Source organism: Terrapene carolina, unplaced genomic scaffold (assembly GCF_002925995.2).
Source record: "Terrapene carolina triunguis isolate 2854851 unplaced genomic scaffold, T_m_triunguis-2.0 Scaffold95, whole genome shotgun sequence".
Taxonomy (NCBI): domain Eukaryota; kingdom Metazoa; phylum Chordata; order Testudines; family Emydidae; genus Terrapene; species Terrapene triunguis.
This window is the reverse complement of record NW_020664446.1, coordinates 37580236-37606473: the sequence shown is the minus strand read 5'-3', so window position 1 is coordinate 37606473 and position 26238 is coordinate 37580236. Positions and strand designations below refer to the sequence as shown.

The 26238-nt window shown below is 40.2% G+C and overlaps 1 protein-coding gene across 1 annotated transcript in view; it reads left to right on the top strand.

Moving 5' to 3' along the window:
* Positions 1–2943: 2943 nt before the first annotated feature.
* PCDH15 (protocadherin related 15) overlaps positions 2944–26238 on the top strand; it is an 812634-nt gene continuing 789339 nt past the window's right edge. The window contains exon 1 of the mRNA XM_026651074.1: positions 2944–2975. The gene's annotated coding sequence lies outside the window, so the exon portion shown is untranslated. The remainder of the gene's footprint in view (positions 2976–26238) is intronic.

Here is a 26238-nt window from a genome sequence, read left to right as displayed (position 1 = left end):
CAACATTAAAGAGAATATACCTTTCTCCGCTTATGTCATTGTGTCTCTATTTTAATATATATTTAGAGTAAGATCATAGTGTGTGGTCACTCCTTCCATAGTTAATAAAAATAGAGTTAGGACAGGGTATGAATTAAATATGAATGTTATATATTAATATTATTTTTTATTGAGTAATTTTAATGTAATTCAGCTCTTTAGTCTTATTTCTGAATTTTTTTTAGAAAAAAGTAGCTTACATTGAGATGGGTCTTCTTTGACAGCCCTAGAAATTGATATTGTCCCTTTAAACAAAGAACAGGTATAGCATAATCAGGAAATGAGCTATTGTAGTGCACACACAAATTTTATGAAAACATCAATGTGCTTCAGCATAGTTCTGCAGAGGTTACCTTTACATATAAATGTGTGCTTCAATTTCTGTTCCCATTCACACTCTGCCTGTTTTTTGACACCGACAAGAATTAAGCTAAGTTTGGTGGTATCTTATGTGATGGGAAAACTGTTGCATTAGGAAGTGGGCTAAGACCACCAACTCATTTCAAATGAGCAACCAGTCAGAAGGTAACAATTTTCTATCATTGCTAGCTTATCCAGATTTTTATTGGTAACCTGACGATGGCTACTGACAAGGAGTGCTGTGAGGGGAAGTCAAGCCTTTGCTGCTCTGGATCCCCCATGGTGTTTTGAGCTCCTGGAGCCTGAATGGAGTCCAGCCACTGTCCCAATCTGAGGGTTCCTAGGCAGCTCCCACTGAGTGTTGGAACCCACTGGGCACAGCGCTGACATTTCAGACTCTCCAGTTGTTAGGAACTGGGACAGAAGCAGTCTTGCAGGCAGAGTAGGCATCCTAGTTGGGGAACAGAATCGGGGTCAGAACCAGAGTCATCTGCCAAATACCAGAGCCAAGGATCAAGTCCGAGTCAGAGCTAAGAATGGTAGCTGATGGTCAGGAGCAAGGCATAAGAGCAGGAGGCAGAGAAGAAGCAAGCCTCAGGCACAGAGCAGGAGCAAGGTGGGAGCTAGGAACAAGAACACGGGTGAGGAAGGAGCAGAGCAGGAATCAGGAACAGGGTTGAATGCAAATTGCAAGAGCAGATCCAAGGTGGTAGCAGCAGACAGCCCACTGCCTCACTTCCTGGCTTAAGTAGCATAAGTAAGCCTACCAGGAGGCTGCATGCTTTGGGTGCTCTGATAGAACTTCCTGTGGGGCTTGACCTTCCAGGATTGGCAAGGTGCTGCTTTGCTCATCTCCACTGATGGTGATGAGAGTGTGTCAGCAATCTAGGGCACCCAGAGCCCCTAGTTCTAGACTGTCACCTTTGGATCCTTACATCAGTACTTAAACCCACTCCACCCAGAAGGTATGACGTTTACAGAGTAACTCTTTCAGGGGCACACAGTGGTTGTGAAGCAGTCAACAAACACTTTGTACAATTGAACATTGCTATGCTCTTTTTTTATTTCATCATGTAAAACACAGGAGAGTACAGACCATACCAACAATAAAACATCCTAAACACAATGTCCCTCACTAGCTCACCCTTTCCTTGGGGGATCGCCTGTGTTCAGTCACTGAAGCAGGCAGGGTCCTCCACCTCCCTTCCTTCCCTGCCCCTGCAGCAGCCTCCCTCATCTTAATCTGGCACAAAAGGGCTCTTCTCCAGTTCCCCTGCAGGAGTCCCTTTGGAGATGCCTTCTGGATAACTTCTTTTGTTCTACCATTTGGCAAATTTCCACTACTCTCAAACACCCCACTGTCCCTTCAGATAAGAGCAGAAAGCCTCTTCTCCCAGTTACAGCAAACACATTTTCCCGAGGTGTGTAACTTTGAATAAACTATCTTTGATTGCTGATCACTCACTTCTCGCTGTGTCTTGGCGGAGGCATGACACAACCCTGCTAATTTAGGGTGGATGGATCCACAAATATAGGATTTCCATGACACAGTAGTTTCATGACACGATTTCATAAAATCATCCATAGTTCAGAATTGGTACAGACAGAACCCTCAGTTTCTCACAGCCCCATATTCCATTGCAGATGTCCAAAATACTCAATCCCCATCACTGCAGTTTTTTTATTTTGCTGTCAATTATGCAGTTACTTTTAATCAAGAAATACTAAAAGCCTGACTTGTTTGCACTCAGGCATCATTGTTTAAAGATGTGTACAAATTCATGCAACATGCAGTTCCCTTTTAGTCAGTTACAGACACAGCCTCTAGAAAGGGTAGTGCCCTTTGTGGAAACCCACCTGCTCTTACTGAACATTCACATCTTAATAAGCTTGATTTGTTTCTGTGCAGTCTTACATGACTTCCACTTTAAAAGACTGCATTCTGTACTTGCTTTTTGCGAAAGAGAATTTTAACAAATGGCTTTTGTTATTTAATGAAGATGAATAAAAGAATAAGGAAACTGTAAAAAAAAAAATCTTTTGCTTTTCTTTCTACCCAGTGATTTGATAGACTTTATTTAGGGTAATGTAGATTTAACTAGCTGTAATGCCTGTGGTGAGAAGGGCTTTAAAGAGATTACGTCTTTCTTGTCAAATGATATTGTAAATGAATGTAAGCTGCTGGGCTTCTTTGTCACTGATGAGGTAGAAAAAGCAAACAGAGCCACTAGAAAAAGCTGATTGGACACAATACATTAAAGAAACTAGCACTGATTATCAGTGGGACATCAATTTGTCTTTTGGGCTGGAGTACCTGCTACTAATTGGTGTGAAGAGCATAGTGGTCACTGTATGTTTTAGCCCACTCAGTCCTCTCCACTATTTGCTGTGAGAGCAGGACAACTAATTGCTATTGCTTCAGTGCTAGTGAATCAACATGCCAAGCTAATAGCTGCAGATAGAGGGCAGACAAAATCCTGCTAGGAATGTACAGCTAGTTGCGTGTGATAACTATAGCAGTTGGAATGCATAGCAGAGCATGGAGAATGATTGTGTGCTTTCTGGTCTAATATAAGGTATTTTTGTTATTACTATTATTTTGTATATTATGCTGAATGTTTATTTCAAAATATACAGTGATTATGTTTTACATTGTTCATCTTGAAACTAGATAGTGAAAATTGGATGTTCTGAAGCTGCTCAGTAAACAGGCTTGGCAGAAAAAACTTGCAGTATAACCCTATGCTGTCTAAGCATGAAACTTTAAACTGCTAAGTAAGTTAATTTTTATTTAAATTGAAGTGAAGAGTTAAACTACCTGAAAAGTGATCATTGTGGCATGTAATGAAAGGCATGTGCCACATTAAATCATCTTTCAGATTTATAGCTGGAAAAAAAATGACAATGAGATGGTAAAACAAAATATTTTGGTGAAGGTAGAATACTCTTCTTCCTAAAACTCAGTCTTCTGCCTTTCACGTGAATATTATTTCCTCCCCAAAGATGAATGTTTTTGCATTTTAACTCTTTTATGCTTTGCTCTTAATATTTCTTTCTCATTGATTCATAGTTGCACTGTGAACTAATGTTTGTTTTCCTTGTTGTATTACAAGGTTTTTACTTCTGTATTGATTTTGATGTTTTGTGTTTATATAAAGGAAATAGTTAATAAGGAGATTACCAAGTAACCTGAAGCTGCATTTTGTTTGTTCTTGCTGTTTTCAGAGGTACTATTTGATTAAGCCAATTGCATGGATCTACATACAGTTTGAAGTGATGTCTTTAAACTCTGTACTGTACAATAACTATTGTGTTTTGAAATTAATACAAAGTAGTTGAAGTAATTTTCTTAGAGTTAGAATATTTCACTTGTAGAACATTATTATGATGACACTAAGAACACTACTGGCGACATTTTTATATGTAAAGTTTCACCTTTATGATATAAGAGAGTTGATATAGGTTGTTAGCAAATACTTTTACTAAAATAAGATCTGGTTATGGAATTAAATCCAATTTGGAAAATTTGAATATATTGATACTATTCAAATGTATTATATTTGCTGATAAAATGTCTTTACTCTTGATTTAATATACACTGCAAATCTAAGTGCTGCTGTTACAAGAGGATAATATGTTCAGCTTGAGTAAGATTAACTCTAAGTCCATATTTCATTGCTTCTTTTAAAGTCAGCTAATTGTCAAATATGGTAAGCTAATATGGCAGCGGGTGGAGTTGATGCTTTCTATGAGAAAAGACAATATACCACTGCTGTTCTTATTTGTTAAGCATTAACTACGGTGTGGAATCCTGCAAGCCTGACACACTAGAGTGTTTCAGATATATATGTAATTTCAACTACTCTGAGTTGAATGAAACTTGTTTTTATATATATATATATATATATATATATATAAAAGGAGATTGGAGGACAGTTGGCAGTGTTATTTGATGCATGTATCTATTGTGCTAGTCCTCAGGTTTCAGCAACATAATCCACCTGGCTTTGGAGTCACAGCCCTATCAAATAAGAATGCAATTAAATGAGAGCACTGTTCCACTTAATGATGAAGTGCTCCTCTCTCAGCTGTTGTAATGATGTGCCAAGCCCAAAGCATTTGCCCTAATCACTGTTTTACAAGTTTCCTTTGAGTGTGAGTGTGTAGGCTGCAGCAAACTTTGGAGCTTGATACCTGCTTTATAGCTATCTATTTGTGTTAAATCACTGGTTGGAATAATTGTAGTGTCACCTTATATCATCTTTGCTCAGGTGTGATAGCTCTGCCAGAAAGGTAGTCTCCTGTAAAACTGTGGTGTAAAAGATATTTAATATTCTTTGGAAAGGTTTTTTAAGCTTTGTTTTGCATTAGTTTATTGATTTACTGGTCTATGGCATTATTTGACAATCATCTCTGCTGGAAGCATTAGGCAGATGTGAAATGATTTAGTTGGGGGTTGGCCCTGCTTTGAGTAGGGGGGTGGACTGGATGGCCTCCTGAGGTCTCTTCCAACCCTAATCTTCTTTGATTCTGTGAAATCATAGTCACAAACAGAGAACATGTTTAAACAACACGAAGGCTGTGATCTTAAGCAAGGAAGTTTAAAGATAAAGGAAAAACTCCCACACTAGACTCTGTCCTTAACTTATTCTGCTATGTCTAGGTGTCACAAGAGTCTGAGTTCAGTGTGAATAGGTACCATACACAGCTGTTAACTGGTGTCGGAGCCTCCCTATTTAGTTTCCCATAAGGATAAAGTTTACCTCCACCCTTACCCTAAGTTCTTGACAAAGGAGATCTCCAGTTTTCATGCTAACCAGGCAATTTATTTACTGACGTTCTTTCAGAAGCATCACACTCAGAGATGGAGAAACTTCATTTGTCAGATGTGAAACCAGCTTTATGGTTCTACCTGGACCATACTAAATAGTTTAGGTCGTAAACACAGTTGTTTGCTGTGACTGCTGAGAGAGTGATGGTCGAGTCAGTTTCCACTCAGATGATTTCATCCTGTATTTCTTTATGCATATGTTTATGCTACCAGTTGGCTAATATGACTTCACCAACTAGGGTGTTGGCCCATTTGACTATGGTGTATGCAGCATTATCAGACTTTCTCACACAAGTACCTATTCTGGACACTTGCAAAGTGGCAACTTGGTTGTCAGTGCAGACATTTACTTCTCATTATGCTATAGCTCATCAGTCCAGGAGCAATGCTACTTTTGGATGTGTTTTTCTCCAATCCTCTGTTCAAGTAGAGTCCAAGCATACCTGTAGGCTATTCTGCTTGTGAGTCACCTACAGTTGAGTGAACATTTGCAATCACTCAAAGAAGAAAGTTACCTACATTTTCATAACATTGTTCTTTAAGATGTTTTTCACATGTCCATTCTACAACCTGCTCTTCTTCCCTTCTCTGTTGGAATCTATCCGGTCAGAAGGAACTGCAGGGAGGTTGGGGTGACTCCAACTTTTTACACCTGCATGTAGTGGCACAGAATGGCAGAGGGCACTCGAGCTGCTTTGAGGGGAACTTCTCAGGGAAAAAAAGTTCTCTGACATCTGGGCATGCACACACCTACGGTGGAATGAATAGACATATGTAACATCCCTGAGAACAAGTTGCAGAAAGGTAGCTATCTGTTTCTTATGGTTAACATAACAGGCAGCACTAGCACATACCACATGGTTGAACTCAATTACTAACTATAATAGCTAATGGTGTTTAATCCCTGTCAGTGGCTTCAGCTGATATACTGTTGCTTTCATGTAACCAGTTCAACATGAACTTTTTTTTTTTTTGCAGTGTGCATAAAGACTAACAAACCCAGTTTGACTGTCTTAGCTTTGTCCTAACGATGAGTGATAGCACATCCCTTAATGCATTGCCTCACTTTCTGATACAACTCTCTAGAAGATTGTCATAACAGGGTGCTAAGGCTCTTCTAATAATCTAACCTCTCGGTAAATTAAGACTCCTGCATAAAGTTCCTTAATTTCTGTTGGCTCAGTGTAACAAGTTTAGTTCTCACCCACCTTTGTACATCCATGGTGGTATTAACAAACCAAAGAATAAGGGGTTTGTAACCTTTATGTTGAAATGTTACCAAGTAATATTAGTTGTTTAAAGTAAGGGTGCAATAAAACTCAACTTAGTTTTCAGTTTGAACCTCTAGGTCAGTTACAGAAAATGTATTTAGTGGAGGACTCTGAATGGTAAAACCCCTCTTTATTCAAAAGAAAAATGACTAGTTAAGCAAACAGGCATGCAATTACTGTGCAATATTAGTTATACTTTCAGTCAAAGATGAAATAGTGTACCAATGGGTGATCAGTCCACTGACAACAGAGTGAAGTACAGCCTTCTAATCCTGGAACCCAACAGTACTCTTTTGATATTATTCGGAGCTCATACCAATATTAACAAAAAGACTCCTTTTATAATCCATTATTATACTAATTAACATTAAACCCACCTATTACCACAGTCATGTCTGCCACCTCCTCATTGGTTCTTGACATTACACATTATTTAAATTCACATCCGCACCAATGTCCTTTCGGTACTATCAGTGTAGATTGACTTTTATTAAAATGCTATCATTTAAAAACTCTTGCTAAAAACAGTTATAACCACGGGTCATGTCCTTGCTAACTTCAATTTTCCCATCTTACTATTGCCAAATTATCTCTAACTTTTCTCACACTGACAGGTTTCAGAGTGGTAGCTGTGTTAGTCTGTATCAGCAAAAACAACGAGGAGTCCTTGTGGCACCTTGGAGCTTATGTCCAAATAAATTTGTTAGTCTCTAAGGTGCCACAAGGACTCCTGGTTTTTTTCTCACACTAGCAACCACAAATTCCCATACTCTTCTACACTTAGGCCAAAAACTAATTTCTACTTAACATAAGCTGGAGTTACCTGGAGGGAGTCGAACTCAAGGAGTAAATTTAGGCTCAGGTTAATTTTTTGTATTGGTTTTTGACTAACACTAAAGCCGAATACCATCAATGTAGGTTTGGGCACTAGCTGAGAATCTGTGTGCTCTGTTCAAGACTGTAGAACAGGGGTCGGCAACCTTTGGCACGCGGCTCGCCAGGGCAAGCACCCTGGCGGGCCAGGCCAGTTTATTTACCTGCTGACGCAGCAGGTTCGGCCAATCGCGGGTCAATGGGGGCGGCGGGAAGCGGCACGGGCGAGCGCTGGCTGCAGCTTCCTGCCCTCCCCATTGGCCCGGGACGGCGAACCGCGGCCAGTGGGGGCCGCGATCGGCCGAACCTGCCGCGTCAGCAGGTAAATAAACTGGCCCGGCCCGCCAGGGTGCTTGCCCTGGCGAGCCGCGTGCCAAACGTTGCCAACCCCTGCTGTAGAGCATCTACTTGAGCAGGGAAACAGTGATGGGATGCAGAGCCAGTCTAAACATGTACAGGTCCATACATGGTTGAAATTGATGATATGACTGGTTCTGGATGTCTTATGAGAAATTAGTTTGGTTTCCCAGTCAATTTCCTAATAAGTAGCTATATCTAACACAGCACTCTTGTACTCTTTCTAAAATGAAACCTTAGCAGGGAGGGTTATGACTAAATGATCATGAAGAGTAAACTATTTTGCTTGTATCTAGAGGGGATATGTCCAGATCAGAGTTGTAGAATGTTACTGGAGTAGGCTAGACTAGGAAGTCTTTATTGTGGTTGCCTGTGCTGTGTCTATTCTGTGGATAAATAAAGGACTCTAGCTTCTGGTACTGTCCATTCAGTGCCTTTCATATACTGCTACCAACACTAAATCCACTTTAAAGAGAAATAAAAATAAATGTTTGCTAACTGACGCTTAAGGTCTGAGTGTTTGCTGTTTTGCATCTTGTGTAATATTTAAACCATTGAAAGTTGGTGTGAAACATTACTATTCTGACTTAGAATAATTTACACTTGCTTTGTACTTGGCTTATGTGTAAATGACTAAACAAGATGTAAGGTAGTGGAAAATCAGCTGCTTCATTTTTATGTAGGACAAAGTTTAATAATAATTGTCCCCTGAATAATGCAACTTGAGGTAATTTAAATGAAATAAAGGCAGACACTGCCTTAAAGATAGCATCATCAATGTCTGGGTTATAAGTAAAAGGGAATGGCAGTAGTAGTTTCAAGAAAATTGGAAAACAAGACAACCATTTACTTCTGGTATGAAAATTGAAGGATTGCATAATTCATCTATAGTGTTTGCTTCTTACTACACAACTTACAGAATCATAATGAAATGATAAAATGATTAGAGAGAGGATTTTTTCCTCAGCTATTAACATGCAAATGTTCTCTGGCTGTGCCAGATGTTTAGCTTCCATTATTTGGAAGTTTCCTTCATTTTGAATTTAGTGGAAGGAAAGCTTGAGCATGTCCAGCAGAATTAAAAACAGTTTCCTGTATAAACTAAGACAGCCGCTTACTTAATGAAGTGCATAATTCTAACAGCAAGTCCAGCTAATGAATGCTTTCCCTGTTGTTTTAGAGAGGTGTCCGAGTGACACTTTTCTGATTCTGGATCGTTGAATCCGTATGGAAATGCAAATTGTTTGTCTGAGAACAGCTTCCTTTAATTTTATTTTAACATTCAGAAGGCAAGTTTATTTTATACTCTACATTTCGCAGTTGGGCTCCTGTGACAGGTACAGAATTTGTAGGTATAATTATTTGATATTACATTCAAAACTTGATAAGATTGGATCTACTGAGAGTTCAAATGAAGAAAAACATTTTTTTACTAAAAGTTTTGAAGTAACAACTTTCAAATAATTTGTTATGCAATTGCTATGGAAAGTATACTGAATGTGTTTAATGTGACAAGTAGATACCAAAACAAATATTATAATGTCTGTAATATGCATATTACAACCTTGCTTTACAGTTTTCAGTGGGTTATGAATTAGTGTTATCCCAATTATAATGCTTTATAACCCAACTGATTTTAAAATACATGCATGGTACCGGCTAATGTCCACTGGTTTTCTTATGGGTGCTCTAATAACTTATAAAATTAGAATTAAAATACAATAAATTTAAACATTAATTATAGAAGCATAGGAAAGGCTATAAATAGATCAGATTTATATTTATAGGCTTATTTTATAAACAGTATGCAGAGTGACTTACACCACACATGGAAGGTATGTTTTGTTTTGTTTTTTCCTGTGTGAAATTAGCAAAAGGTGCTAAAGCATTCATTAGTACCTTTTCTTTTCTTTTTGTTGTTGCTGAAATGTCATAGTGCTTCACTTTTCCAGGCTATTATAGACATTAAGTAAAGCCTTATTTAGTACCATATGATCATTCCTTTCCACAGAGTGATCATCTACTTTACTGTATCTGACTGAGTATGCAACTACTTTCTCATTGTAATGCCTGATGTGGTGGAGTCTATTGGCCCTTCTCTGTTTTCTGCTGGAGTCACTGATGCCTTGACACTCCCCTGCTCATGCCTGTCTATCAATCAGATTTAGTCCTCCAGAGACTTAGAATGGCCAGGAGGAAACACTGGCCAGTCAGGAACCAAAAGGCCAGTTAAGATGGTTTGCCTTGCCTGCACCTTCTTTTCCATGATAGAGCTGGTGAGACTGGGACAGAGGGAGAGGAGCTCTTCAATGCTAGCCTAGTGCATTGCCTTAAAGGACTGCAACTAAGTGCTTGCCTCTGTGGTTTTGTTTAAGGTAGGGTTACCATATTTCCACAATCAAAAAAGAGGACACTGGGGGGGGAGCCCCGCCCTAGCCCCGGCCCCGCCGCATCCACTCCCTCCCACTTCCCACCCCCTGACTGTCCCCCTCAGAACCCCAACCCCCCCTGCTTCTTGTCCCCTGACTGCCCCCTGCTGAGAACCCCCCACCCTAACTGCCCCCCTAGAACCCTACCTGTCCCCTGACTGCCCCGACACTTATCCACTCGCATGGGTGGCAGGGTTGTAGAAATTTTGATGGTGCCCAGAACCCACCCCCCCCCACACCTGCCTAAGGCTCTGGGAGGGGGTTTCGGTGGGGGGAGGAGGTCTGGGGTGCAGGTCCTGGGCTGGGGATTAGGGTGCAGGAGGGGTGCAGGGTGCAGGCTATGGGATAGCGTTTGGGTGCTGAGTGCAGGCTCCGGGCTGGGGCAGGGGGTGGGTGTGCAGGAGTGGGTGAGGGGTGCAGGCTCTGGGATGGAGTTTGGGGGTGGGAGGCGGTGCAAAGGGAGGGGGTGCAGGCTTTGGGAGGGAGTTTGAGGGCAGGAGGGGGTGTGTGGGAAGGGGGAGGGGGTTTGGGAGGGAGTTTGGGGATAGGAGGGGATGCAGGGGTGAGGGCTGTGGGTCTGAGGATGAGGGGTTTATGGTGCAGGAGGGGGCTCACGGATGGAGCAGAGGATTAGGGTGCAGGGGGATGAGGGCTGGGGATGAGGGGTTCATGATGCAGGAGGGGGCTCAGGGCTGGGGCAGAGGATTAGGGTGCGGGGGGATGAGGGTTCAGGGCTGGGGATGAGGGGTTTGGGGCATTGGAGAGGCTCAGGGCCAGGGTGGAAGGGCAGGGTAAGGGCAGCCTGTCTTCCCATTAGTGGATGGGGGGCACTAGGACCCGGGGGCAGCAGACAGCAGTTGCTGCTGGCTCTGGCAGTACAAGCAGGCAAGGGAGAGGCGGGGAGGGAGGGACACGGGGGGGGACGTGCGGAGGAGGGTTGGCAGGTGAAGGCCGGGGACCCATCCAACACTCCCCCGCTCCCTGACTGCCCCCCCCCCGGACTCCCCTTACCATTCTGGCTCCACGTGTAGGCAAAACATGCTGCCCGGTGGGTCGGTTTGTGTGTTACACAGGGCTGCAGACAGAGGGAGGGGGGAGTAGGGGAGGGGCTCTGGCTGCTGCAGGCCAATGGGAGCGGTTCAATCGGCCCAGCCGCCCAATCAGCAGCCGCACTCTGCATGGAAGGGAGGGAGGGAGGCGAGGGAGAAAAAAAAACCCCGGACATTTTAACCTTGTTACCAATTCCTCCCGGACGGCTATTTAGAGACGCAAAAGCCGGACATGTCTGGGGAAATATGGATGGATGGTAACCCTAAAGTTTAAGGTGCATACAGCCAACATATGAGTTTATTTTCATTTAACTGTATAGAAACTGAGCCTGAGCTTATGGCCCAGCTACCCAGCTCCAAGCAGCCAGTCAGCCAAAACTTGTGGACTAAAGCAGGGACCACCTGGAGTACCATATGTTGCTGCAGGAGGGGCTTTAGGGCAACCCATCCTGAACATTCTGCTCTTACACAACTGCAAAAAATATTTAGGAGTTTCTTTTCAATAAAGATTACATCTAAGCACATTCACACTTTCTCTTCTTTCTGTTTTGGGAGAAAATATCTAATTTTATATAACATAGTTTACTTTAGATTGGAATACTATAATATTTAAAAACAGTTGTGTGACTTGTTTCTTAAGGGGTCATGTCCCTTTACATTCTAAATTGTTGAATGCCTTGTGTATCAGCATTACACCTGAGTGTATGTACAGTAATTCTGCTCATTTAAAAATTGGAGTGCTTTTCTTATAGAAGAAATATGTTGATTGCTCTTTTTGACTGAGCCTGTGAAGTCTTTTCACTGAACTCAGTGGCATTTCAGTATCTGTCTCTATGTAAGGTATCCACATCCAATTGATTGATTCTAACATTTCAGGGAATGTTCTAGGTTCAATAGCCAGAACCCTATTGATTTTGGGGAAAACTGAAGGGGGGGAAATGGACACAGAGAGCTCCTTTCAGCTGTTTACACAGACACAGCTTCAAGTATCTCTCCAGTTCTCTATAGATCAAACAACTGTTTGAGGACACCCATTAACACCTTTCAGAATAAAAATACCCTGTCTCATCTATGCTTATTCTCCCAATAACATGCAGATATTCTGAATCATTTACCCCAGACATAAGAATAGTAAGGGGGGAGGAAGGGAATGAGGGTGTCCAACCATCCTTACTATGGGGTGGGGGATCAGGGATCATGGTGGAAGGGAATAAGAGGGCACACAGAACCCCTGCTGGGGGGCCAGGAGGGAAAGATAAGGGGACCTGGTTTATGGGGAAAGACTGGGATGGAATGTAAACAGAGCCTCTGCACCAGGGTATGGGGGGAGGAGGAAAGGGGAATGGAGTGGGGTCCCAGAGAGCCTCTGCCATGGTGGTAAGGGGAATGGAAGGCAGCGGGAGGGAGTGGGAATATGGATGCACACAGAGCTGCTGCTATGCAGGGGGAGATTGAGGGACAGAACCCCTGCCAGGGGAGAATGTGGGGAGTTGCAGGGAGTTTCTGAAATAGATGGGAACAGGAGTGTGGTACTCAGGAAGCCTGTGGGGTGGAATGGAGGAATGCAAGGAGCCCCTGGTGTGTGCTATAAGTTGGGCTACAGGGGTTACAAAGTGTGTTATATGACATAGCTCTGTTTGACAAATCATTGTTTATGTCAAATTAGTATAGGGATGAAAATGAAAATAAATACTTTCCCCCAAAGATTAATATTTAATTATGCAAATAATAAGCTATACGTTATATTTCTCTTGCTTAGAAAATGCTTTATTTACTCTCTGTCTTTTAAAAGGCATGCTAGGGCAGCAACCTTCATACACACATTGTATAACATAATAATATGATTAACATGCCTGAACAGAATTTGCAAGATTATATAAAATGTATAGTATATACAGAGAGAGTTCAATTATTGCATTTTAATTGGATTTCCCTCTTCTGATCTGTTCATAGCATCTTCTCGCTTATTGCTAGATAATGTCAAACTTCACAGTACCACGAGGAGTCTTTGTGCTTTACTCCAAGACATTTATGTACACTTTACACTTTTTCAACTTTAATCCTGTATTTGAAACAAATGGAAACTATTGAAGGAATGCTCATGAATTATTTACTTAAAACACAGTACTCGTGAATCATGAAATTTATGCTACTTTTCAAATCTTCCAATATTCTTGGGAAATATTATGATTTTGAAGATTTGAACTGATTGTCTTCATGAATGTACATACAATTATTATAGTGCATGATAGATTTCTCTAAAGAGTAGAAAAATATTTATAGTTAATATTTTGCCCCATTTTTTACAGAAGTTTGTTACTTTTAGAATTACAAAATCTGTTCATTTATTACTGAAGAGATTTCACAAAGTGCTTAAATCATTAAGGGAATTTTACACTGATTCTTAATCAATTTTTTTATTGTCCTTTATTATGGTTCTTACACATTTATGTAGTAACGAATGATAATACACACACATCATACATAGAGAGGGGGTGAAGCTGCGGTAACAAAAGAGAACTAACAAATGTTGGCCCTGATTCTGTAATGATCAGGTTCACCCGCACAAAGCTCATTGCAGGTCAGAGCCTCAGTGTCATCAGGATGGTATCTCATCAGGCCCGCCGTAACTTTCATTATTATAGTTATTAATGACTAGTTACATGCTATCAGGAATGCTGAATGCATATTCAACTGCTCACTTTTTACCTCTTTGATGGTCTTAAATTAGAATTGTTACAGCCGCTAAAAACTTTGTCTAGTCCCAGGATACTGGCTACTCTTAGAGCCGGAGGCATATTTCCCAGTTTGAGGAGACATACTTGCTCTCATTGAGCTAGTATGTTAAAAGTAAAGTGGAGCAGCAGCAGTGAAAGTGGCAGGATAAGCTAGGTGCCCCAAGCATATGCCCCAGGTCTCAGATTGGCATGTTATTAGGGCAGGTACCCCTGCCCACGCCTCATGGTGCCACAGCTACCCTCTATATTTAGAGTGACGGGTGTTGGAAAAGAATAACTTGATAGGTGTCAGGTTAGGGTGACCAGACAGCAAGTGTGAAAAATCGGGACGGGGGTGGGGGATAATAGGAACCTATATAAGAAAAAGACCCCAAAATCGGGATTGTCCCTATAAAATCGGGACATCTGGTCACCCTATGTCAGGTAGGGCTGTAGGCAAGGCTTTTGACTGGAACCACACACTGTTCTGATACTCTGTTCCTGTACAGCAGAGCACAGGGGAGTCTATCAACAATTCAACTCCTGGTGGCACTGGCTCATGCACTGTTGCACTGTTGGGTAAGAGAGAGGAAAGATTCCCCAGCTGAGGGAGACACAGGGTCCTTGCGAGTGGGAAACAAGTGGAAACCGGAACAGGGACCCTTCTGGGGGGCAGGCAAGGAAAGTCAACACTGGAATTTCCTCCCCCTCTCCGCCCATAAGTATCTGAAATGGCACCACTAACGCAGCACTGGAAGCAGCTGCCAGCAGGTCCACACATGGTTGCTACTTGCAGTGTGCTTCTTTTAACAACTAAGTTACAAGTGGGAAAGGAAAAAAAGTGGCACATTTCCTCCTGCATTGTTGGTTGCAAACTGTTCAGGCTAGTTAAATACTGGCTTGGTGGCAACCCTACGCACAAACCTGGTCAGGGTGGCCCTTTGATTGAGAGCCTTGTGCAACTGTACAGAGGGCACATTCGTTAATCTAGGACCTCCAATATGCTTGAAAAGGCATCACACATATACACCTACTCGCTGTCGGTGGCCATCCCTCCCTGCCCCCATTAGGTCTGTTGTGGGCGCAAACAGCTTTTCCCCGTCAAATGCAGAGCGGACTATCTTGACAATGTATTTGCTCATGCCTTTTAAAAATGATGCTTTCCAACTTCTGAAATCTGAGCCCTGCTTCAGGAAAGTGGAAATCAGTTCTCACTGCCCTCACTTCCTTGCAACCCTGCCACATTCTAAAAATCTCCACAGCTTACTGCATCTTATTTTTTTTTTCTGTGCCCCTGCCTACTCACATCAACTTTGGGAAATACGCGTGTAGATCTTCATAACATTCTTTCTCTCATTTCTTGGATGTTTGATACTATACATTGTTTATTTTATTTTAATCCTCTGAAGCTTTTGAAATTCAGCGAAATGGTCCACTTTGGAAAGGAGTCAGAACACCTTGATATTCATCTGTTCTTGAGCTTAGGAATTCCTTTCTTGGATATAGAGGCTAAATTTTGTTTTTCAGTTGCTCTACAGGGTATTTTATATATCTCCAGTATTTGAGTGATCCTTTGTAGGGCAACTATACATCAGATGAATTTTCGGAATCATTCCAAGTCTGATAAGTAAACAGCCTGAAGTTACAGGCATGCATGATGAAAAACAAAGAAATTCGAGTAGAACATCCTTTTCTTCACCAGTTTCACAAGCAGACTTCTGTAGAAATGTTTTATGATTTTGCCTACTATCTTCTGTCTATGAAAATAAGATTATGAATATTCTCACCTTGGCTTTTGAGTGGAATATATAGTCTGTTGGCTGCTCCTGCTGTCCTTTTTTGATGCCTCTGTTTCTGCCAAAGCTGCCAGGGTTTAGGAATGTCTATGAGGGTAGCTGGGTAACTTGGGAAGGAGCTGAAGACAACTGTTCTGGGGGGAGTGTCTGGAGGAAGATGGGGGCATCAGGGATGGTGACTAAGGGATGGGTGGAAATTGGAACCAGTTTGGGTGCAGGACTTGCTGGGGGTCAGTATTGCCCACCCGCCCAACCTTTTGCCTCTGCCCAACCTTTGTTCCCTTTGCTGCTTGCCTGCTCTTCCCCAGTTGAGAACCAGCAGGGGGGGCAGCAACACAGAAGTCAATGGGCTGCCAAAATTACCAGGCTCTCTAATAGCCATGTGCCACAACTGCAAGCCATTTTTGCAGTCCCAGTGAAAGTCTGATAATGTGGACTGAGGAGAGGTAGAGCTAGTCAAAACTGGATTTTCCATTTCTCAGGAAATTCTGCAATTTCAAAAACATTCTTCATACCAAATTGGAATAAAGTGTGGAATTTTAAAAAATCCTGGAAAACAATTTTTTTTCTAAAAAGAAGCAAATTTTCAGGTCAGTTAAGTGATTTGTTTCAATAAAACCAAAATGTTGCATTTCTATTTTGATTTCATATTTTATAAATTAAATTGAACAAAAAGCTGTTTCAGAGCAAAAAAATTGAACCATTCGGTTCTGATAATGTTCACTTCCATTTTTTTAAAAAAGAACATTTGTTTAATTCAGCATGTACACAGAATGTTTCAATTGCAGTGAATCAGCATGTTCCACAAGAAAAACGTTCAGTTAGAAAAATTTTGACCCACAGGTCTATGTCCCTCAAAATTGCACGACCATTCTGCAATGTCTTCCCTTCACCTTATAAATAAGTGATTAGTCTTAACTCTTAGCACAAAGTTTCCTGTTCTGATTCATCTGGAAAAGTATCTTATCTATCTTTTACTTCCATTTTAAGCCCCCCTTTTTAGGGAGAGGTTTGCAATCCTTCTCCAACCATGCATTGTTATGAAAATTTAATAAGGAACTAAAAACAATTAGTATAGTATTTAATAAATAAACATTAGAGAATATTTTGTCTGTGAAAATAAATGTATCCATTCTTTTAAATTAGGAGATCAGAAATCAACTTATTTTCTAGTTCTATGCTTCTCTGTCTCAAATGCAGCTGGAAAAAAAAAAAGGCAGTTTATTATTCCATAGTGTGAACCTCTGCTTTTGTGTAAACAGCTCAATCTTTTTGTTAGGAAAAACAGTTGGCATGCACTGTAAGTTTTAAAATCTCCTAAGGATGCTCAATATATTGAGCATCTGTGGTGCACACCACCAGAATTCAGTAATTAAATAGCTTTCAATTGTCTTATGGATAACAGGAGGATGTAAACTGCTATTATCAAGAGGTTTTCTCAGTCCTACTTCCACTGCTGAAGACAAGATGGCTAGCTGCTCCTCAGATGCTAATTAGTTAGGATAGCAGTCAATGAGAAACTCATTTTGGAGTCTTTCAGCTAGACTAGTGCTGCTTGCGTCACCATTCTCTCTTCCATTTTCTGGCTCACTACTACACTAAAACTTGCTCTTTCTTTACAGTTAATTTGTTTTTTGTTGTTGTTGTTGGAGTTTTTTTTTGGCCTGCACTCTTCCCTGCTCTCCACCTCCACCTCCCCCAACCCAACTGAGCTTAGAGTAGAAGAGAAAGAGAGAGGCAAAAAGGGAACCAACTTGGGGACCTTAAGTTGATAAATTAGCTCCCTGTGCTCTCTGTGGTGCAACCCAAGGTCCACCATCTGAGTTTCTGGACAAAGCAACGCCTTCCACTTACTTCCTGAATTTCCTTGCTTCAATACACCTTACTGTGCTGGTGTGCTACAGCTAATGCAGTATAAAGTAGAAACATAGTCATAGCAAAATCATTATTTCACAGAACTATTTCAGTATAGTTGGAATTGTAATTTGCACATTGAAACAATGCAGGACTTCCATTTTATTTAGTATATTGAGTTTGTTTCATTTGAATGTACTGTAAGGCCTGGTCTACACTGGGGAGGATCGATCTAAGTTACACAACTTCAGCTATGTGAATAATGTAGCTGAAGTCTATGTACTTAGATCTACTTACCCCGTGGTGTCTTTACTGTGGTAGGTCGACTGCTGACGCTCCCCCGTTGACTCCACCTACGCTTCTTGCTCCGGTGGAGTACTGGAGTTGACAGGAGAGCACTCGGCGGTCAATTTTTCACATTTTCACTAGACGCGATAAATTGACTTCCCCCTCCTCCTCCCCTCTCTGCTGGATCGATCGCTCCGGAGGTAAGTGTAGACATGCCCTAAGCAGCTTCCACTGTGTATGGTCACTTCCTTTTCTGAATCCCTAAAACAGGATTTAGGTACAGCAGGTTAAATTCAGAATAGCATTTAAACCGCAGCTCCTGAGACGCCTTCCTTTTGTTAGTCTAATCCAGATTTAGGTTGTACACAGTTCTTTTTTAATTTCCCACAGTGAGAATCATAATAAGCAGAGTATATCACAATTTCTAATCACATCCTATGGCTGCAACTACTGTGAATCCTCCCACTGGATTAAGTTACACTACTTTTTTTCCCTAATTGCTATTGGTATTCAAAAAATACCACAAGAAGCTATGATTCCCCAATGCCTTGTACTGCACAATAGGGTAACAAAAGCAAGCTTGCCTTCCTATGTGCACCTCAAAGAAAATGGGTTTTGCATTTTAAAAAACCTTCACTATAAAATGAGTTTTTTTTTCTAATGTGAAGTAAAACTTAAATGACACATCAAGAATCTTGTCAGCTAATTGAGCAACCGTCTGAACAAACACAAATTCTAGAGATTAGGTTTGTAGTATTAATACTACATTTTGACAGTAAACTTTTCATAGAATGTTAAATGAAAATGACTGTCTCTACATTCTAAAAATTTTGTCTGGTAGCAATGCCTTGTAGAATTGACAAAATAGACTTTATGAAATTATTTATCAATCAGTAATTTTTCAAGTTACAGGAATGGAGCCATGTATTTAAATTGAAGCCTCTCTCAGACAACTGTTTCTGTTCATTTAAAAACTAGCATCTTTCATGGGGGATATTTTTCAAAGACACAAATGGGACCTAGCTACCCTTTGTACCTTTGAAAATCTCCCCTTTACTACTTAAAAAAACCCTGGCAGACAGGAACTCCTGAGTTATACTAGCTGTCTGCCTCAGTTTCCCCAGTTGCAAAATTGGAATAAGTTTTACCGACCTCACGTGGGGTTGGAAAGGATAAATTAGTTCTTCTTCAGCTGGCCTTTCCATGTTCCCATGTGTGGTTTTAAGGTACCTGCCATTGGAATCACTTATTCCTGCCTACCTGCTTTCTCTGAAGATATGAAAAAGGGAGTGACCTCAACTTATGTTCAGTTCTTCTAACTGTTGAATGTAATGCAAGCTTGGTTTGGCCTCAGTTTTACACATCACTGATGTTTTTTCATTTGTTCTGCCCTACAGAGACTATTTTTGTTTGTAGTTATTTAAATGGTCAGTCAACTTTCTTAAAGAAAGAAAGGGTGTCCATATGGTAAGATATCATATAGGCCTGCAAAAATGTGAGGGCCCTTGAAAACGGGGGCTCTTCAAATATAATCAACTAAATCTCACAATATTTAAATCCAGCATCAGACTGTGGAATTCTACTCTGCACATCTGAAAACAACTACAGTTATTGGTTTAAGTAACCTTGGTGTGTTGTCTGTAAAGCATATTGAAGATGAAAAGATATATATGTGCTGAATATTAGTGGTAGTGATAACAGTAGTAGCAGTGATATTGCCTTTGTAAAAGAAATATTGGTTTTGTGCATTAGTTCTCCATCATTTATGATGGTGGTACAAATTACATCTCAAAATTTCCTAACTTAATTCAATGGTTGTCAAAACATACTTTGTGATTAAACCCTACCATCTGACTTTTTTAAAAGGATCCCTCAGCAAAGCTCATGTGATCACTGACCAGTAGGTGGTGGTATGCAGTCACAGTCAGATTCAGAAAGATTGATTCTCTGCTAGTATGTTTAATTAATGGGATGCTTTTAAAGAAAAGGGGAAGTGGAGAAATTTTAACCACCATGGGAATGCAGTAGAGAAGCTGAACAAAAGAAAAATCTTAGCTATTATTTACTCAGTCTGTTTCATTGATATGGAGGAATATATACTTTAGTATCCTATAAAACTAGCTACAGAACATACATGTTTGAGAGAAACCTCCAATTGTAGACTTTTCTTGGAAAATGTTTTATTTGAATGGTTAGTAACTCTACATATGTTATATCACTTAATCAGTTCAGCTTCTTCTATAAATTAATGAGGACTTAGAATTCTACTTTCTAAGTCACTTTTGAAATATTAAACATCTACAATTAAGTAGTAGGTTTGCTTCTCATATTTATAGACTCAGCCAATTAACTACTTCATATATAAGCCTGACAGACTTTTTGGAATTAGGGAAACATTCCCCTCAAGGAATTAGCTACAAGTGTAACCCAAATTAGTAACCCAAGATTATCTTGATAGTTATCATTTTTATGTATTTGGTTGGTGTGTTTACAATCTGTTTTGGTTCTTGTTCACAATGCAAGGAGAAGTATTGCAACATCTCTGAAGGGTACAGAGAGGCGTGTCTTGCCTCCCAGGCAAATGGCCTGTGGAGTATAAGAGCTGCAGGGAGTAGATAGGCTCCTGCAGAAGTCTCTGAGTCCGGGGGAAAGAAACATGATTGTTATGATGAACTTAGGTTAAATAGTTCTATTTGCAGAAATAAAATGAGCCCCTGCAGAAAAGGGCCTGGAAACCAATGACTGGAAAGTATTCTTTGGTGTACAGGCTGGTGAGATACTCCACTGGCTTACAAACATCCTATTGCCTGGCTTCATTCAAGTGTGACATAGCAATGCTTCAGGAGATGCACCTTCTTCTGGATGGTGAAGAAAGAACACTTACTCGGGTGGGTTCTGCTTAATTTTCAGGTTATTAATGTTAAACCTTCATAAAGAAGTTGGTAATAATGATTCTCCTATTTAGAAGGAATTTAAGAATAATAATATCCTCATAGGTAACAGCAATGTGTCTGCTCAATTGTGGCTAATGTTCGAGATCTGGACTGACTTACGTGTTCTCCAATGAAAAATGACGAGTTCCTCTATATACTTCTTGAGCTTTTGGAAACATTATTGCCATGAAAAAGGGAGTGTGTGTCTAGGTTCAGTACCTTTTAATAACCACATCAGACAGTTGATTAAATATTGTTTTAATTCCATACTTAAAGGAAAGGAGGCACTTTCAACCTTAGTAAAAGATTTGGATTGGCTGATGTGGAGACTGATTCAGTCTAGCAGTGAGGGACTACACATTTTTTTTTTCTTCTTTAACAAACCAACTAATGCAGTTTAATTTTATTAGAAACAAGGTGTCATGCTGGCTGGAGTGGTTGCAAACCTCAGGGAAGCCTGTCAATAAGCAGGGTAAATTGGTGGCATGTTCCATAATTAGATTTCACCAACCCAGTAACAAATGTGAACTCCTGAAGCTCTATACCTGTCTTACCATGAAGTCACAGACAGTCCCCTTGGACGCCCCAGTCTATCTTGCCACCCAGGAGAGCTGGACTTAGAGATAAATGATTGCTGTACACCAAAGTTCACAAAATATTCAGGTTGCTCCCAGTCCCAAGAGACCAGCCACTTACCCCAGGTCAATTTGTACCTTGGATCTCACACCGAAGATGTCTGTAGCCAATCTTGTAATAAACTAAAGTTTATTAACTGGGAAAAAGAAATGAGACTTATTTGTAGGGTAATGCAGGCAACATCTATTACAAATGAGTTACAGCCTATGGTCCCCAAAGGTGACAGAGATGAAGTAATCTGTCAGCACTTAATTTATTTTAAGGCTAACCCAGGTTGATCCTGGGGGTCTCTACTTTTGTTGCCTAGTTTCAGTCCTGTGAGAGTTCAAGCAGCATTTGCTTCATGTTTCCAACTTGTTCTGCACACTCATGAGTGCTAGAAACTTTACAAAATAAATAAATATATAAATAGATTCTGAATAGTGATTCAGCTTGATAAGTTTTCCAGTCTCTGTTGTAATACAAGAAGAGTTCCTTTTATAATTTTCCTATATGTGAAAGTTCAATAAGAATAAAGGAAGGTTTAGTCAATGTTGTTAAAGAAAATAATTGCAATTTGAAAAAAAAAAAAGGCTTAGTGTACTTCCCTTTCTTGTAGAAAATGGAAAGCTAACTAAAGAAGAGAGAGTGCAATTTGAATATGGGGAAATTTATTGACATTCTTGAGCAATGAAAATGCTATTTACAGTACCTTCCAGAGTAGCACTGAGGACCACAATCTGTTTCATTTTGCACACGGCATAAAATTGCTATCATGACTTTATTAACTCCTAATTTAATAAATTTATTTACAAGTTTGTCAGAATGGTCTTGATGAAATTTAGGTAAGTAATGATACAGTCATAATTACATTGGCCTTAATGGCATGTGTGCGACTCCCCCCCCCCCCTCCTTGTGTGAATGTGCAATATTAAAACTCAGACTAACATAGCTACTAACAAGGTGTCTGAAATCATATTTTTAGAGGCAGTAGGTGCATGATTATACTGAATATGTTCCTTATTGAATTTTTATCTGAGTATAATGTTACCTTGCAAAATGTCTCTAGGAAATCTGAAATGACTGTGGTGAGAGTTGCTATTGCAGACTAATCCACATTGTCTGCACTGAGCTCCATAAGCACTTGTGTCAAGGAGCTGCTGTTAAACCTTGCTCAAAGATGTAAGTGGGGAATTTATCTTGTAGGGGGAGGCATTTGTTTCTTTGCTTCTCTCTTTCTCTCTTTGTGTGTGTGTATATATATATATATGTGTGTGTGTATAATATAAAATATACTATATTATAGTATATAATATAAAATTTCAGTGTATTGTTGGCTACAGCAGAAGTGGAATGAGATGTACATTTGAAAAAACATTGTTCTCAATGGCAGTGTGATATTTTACCTATTCCTTTTACCCTACACAATTCTTTCTATTTCTCTTTACTGAACTGGTCTGTTCTTTAAGAAGTTCAAAGTCCTAGTTGAATCTCCCTTTTCCAATAAAAGGGAAAGGAAAACTTGGATTAAATCTGTTAGAATGGTTGAAAGAATCCTGCAAAAAAAATAATTTTAATTTTAATTTTAAATTCTATTCCTTTAGAAGCTTAGAATTCACAAACACTTTAGGACTTTCCTGAGAAAGTTTAACATATTTTCAAAGATCACCATTTTTTTTTTTTTTTTTTTTTTTTTTTTTTTAGCTGAAGTTCTATAGGAGGACTACAGTAAAGACTATTCGATGTAGGAAAACTGACCTTACTGTGTCCATCTACTTATCTTTCACAGTTTGTTTGCTAGAATTAGGTTTCAGCCAAAACCTCTCTCTCCTCCTAATAATAAAGACTAGAACCATTTATCTGCCATTTAATTTTTGGGATGTGTAACTTTTTAAAAATATTTTTACACTCACACTGTGGGAGGAGGGGAGATTCTCATTCACTTATTTATTAGCTACATCATCCATTATAGAGTTTATAGGTGAGAGAGAGACTTGCTTTTTAAACCTATGGAAATAGCTAGAAGTTACTTTTAATTGGTTCCAATTGATAGCAACTTTCTCTTCAGTTTCCTTACATTGTACAAGGTTGGTGTTGCCACGCATTTTATGAGCATGTCCATCTAGGCAATGTAATATTCCCAAGCAGAATTGTCTGGATGAATTAATCATTCATAGCTGGAAAACTCTGCAAAGGAACAAAATTTTATTAAACTAAGTTTCTCAAAGAGCTTTTAATAAAATAATCTTGACAACTTCTATGTGAGGTAGTTAACTACTAGTATGAAAATTTTACACGTTGGTAAACTGAAGCCCAAAGCGGCTAACTGATTTGCCTTCAGTTATACATTAAATTAGTGGCAGAGCTGGGAACATGTTATTCTTTGTGACCAAAGATGACACTGACAACAGTATTACATCTTGTGATTATGGTTGTGGCTAAAAAGGCCAATGTGTGAGTGGCAGTCCTTTCCACATGGAATGCATATATAGCATGTTACTGAAGGGAAGGGATCACAGTCTGAGCCTGCTGAATCTGCTGATGTTTACAGCTCAACCTCTGTGCCTGAAGCTCCATACAGCGATTAATCTTGAACTGAGAAACCCCATCATTGACTGCTGCTTGCCAAAGTGATATATCTGTTGCTGACGAGTTGACTGCTAGCTGTCGACGTCTAGGAACATAACTCATTCCTGAATCCCACTACCTTGATGAATGCTGTGTGTGTGTGTGTGTGTGTGTGTGTGTATATATACATATATCATGAACTACTCTGACGTTTCATGAGCAGAAAAAGTCCTATTAATCAAGTACATAATTTGGCTCAAGTTTGAGAAAAAAGAATATAGGACCCAATCCTGCAAACACTTAAACACGTGTAGCACTTTGCACATGAAGAGTCTGACTTTGTGGGACTATTAAATTTGTTTGCAAGATAGGGGGCATAGGATGTTACCTGAGGAAGGGTGTTAGTTTGTAACACAGTTGTCAATTGACAAATACTTGGTTTTCAAACCAATAACAAAATTAATAGAATAATAAGAGAGGATGGTGTAATGGGTAAAAAACTGGATTGGAACTGAGGCCATCTAGATGCAGTTCCTTGTTCAGCCACAGATTTCCTGTGTGGTACTGGGCAATTAACCTAGAGCCAGATTTTAAAAGGGAAGATGGTGAATCTCAAAGTGGCAATTTTTATGCATATATATTTTCCGTGACCTCATAACCTAAAGTAATTAACAATTTTTAGTAAATTTCCCTAATATTTCTGGCAGTCTGTTGACAAATATTTTAAATACATAGGAAAGTATAACCATATGCTGTGTTCAAGATCTGCATGCAGAGGGTACCGTCACATGTGGATCTCCTTATTAGCTGAGTGAGAGCCAGCCATTTCTGCAGTAGCATCTTCTCTTACGTTTTTACAATCTTGTGGAGGACACTTCACAAGTTGGGAGATCATACAGGCCAAGGGAGAAAGAACTATGGTGTCTGGGAGAACACAGTAGGTAGCCCTACACTGAATAGGGCAAGGTGGGTGATTTGTATTGTCTAACCCACTAGTGCTGTGAAAATCACTGAGGTTAGGGCTTTATCTTTTGTGGCGATCCCCTAACTGGTGTGTATACCACTTTAAAGAGGGTCTCTAAGGGGAGTCACTCTGCCAGGGAGCACAGTGGTGGTATTGTTGTGCCAGAGGCAGAGACGCTCCACTCAGATGGCCCTAGTCTCCTGCAAATATCTGGATTCTGACACACATTATGGAAAACTTCATCTCAAAACTCAAACATTTTTCAGATCATTATGAGCAAAGGAAAAGGGTGGGGTTATAATGAATTTCATAATGAAAAGTTGTAATACCTGTTTTCCTAGTAAATGCTGTCATAAATGATATACAATAGATTGTAATGGACTGCAGTGTGCATGCATTATATGAGTTCCTACAATGGATATTGTTGTTGTTTTTTTAAAAAAAAGCCTCCTTCCAATTGGCTAGTAAACTTTTCCAAATGGGTAGAAGTGAGTAAACTTTGGCTAATAAAACTACACATTTGTAGGCCTTTTTAGCTATTTTGCCATGTCTTGAATTGAATGTCTATGAATGTAGAAAACATTAAGGAAACTGTGTCACAGTTTCAGGGCAACTGCACCTGTTTCCCCCACCTCCCCTTTGTGGTCTACCAAGGGCACCCACTTAGAAGTTTCCAGCTCCCAAATGTCTACTCTCCTGGGCAGAGACCCACATCTCACTCCTTTCTTATTGGCGTTTTTAAGGCTGCACAGCTCCCTAATTTACACTCTGATATCCCCAGGAAACCAGAATGCCTAAACAGGATAGAGTACTTTGCTTTCTCTCTGAAGACTATGACCAGTTATAAATTACCACACAACTTCTTCGAAGAAATAACTTTTATTCTTAAAAAGCATTACAGAGAAAATATATTAAAACAAAAGTTCCTACACATATGTGTTAAAAAGCTCACCAAAGGTCATCCCCACTCTGGGAGGATTTAGTTCTTCAAACCCAACTAATGGGTTTTCCCTGTTGTTACAAGTTCATCTCTCTTAGGCCTGGTCTACACTAACACCCCAATTCGATCTAAGGTACGCAACTTCAGCTACGTGAATAACGTAGCTGAAGTCGACATACCTTAGTTCGAATTTACCGCGGTTCAGACGCGGTCCACACACGGCAGGCAGGCTCCCCCGTCGACTCCGCGGTACTCCTCTCGCTGACGTGGAGTACCGCAGTCGACGGCGAGCACTTCCTGGTTCGAATTATCGCGTCCACACCAGACGCGATAAATCGAACCCGGAAGTTCGAT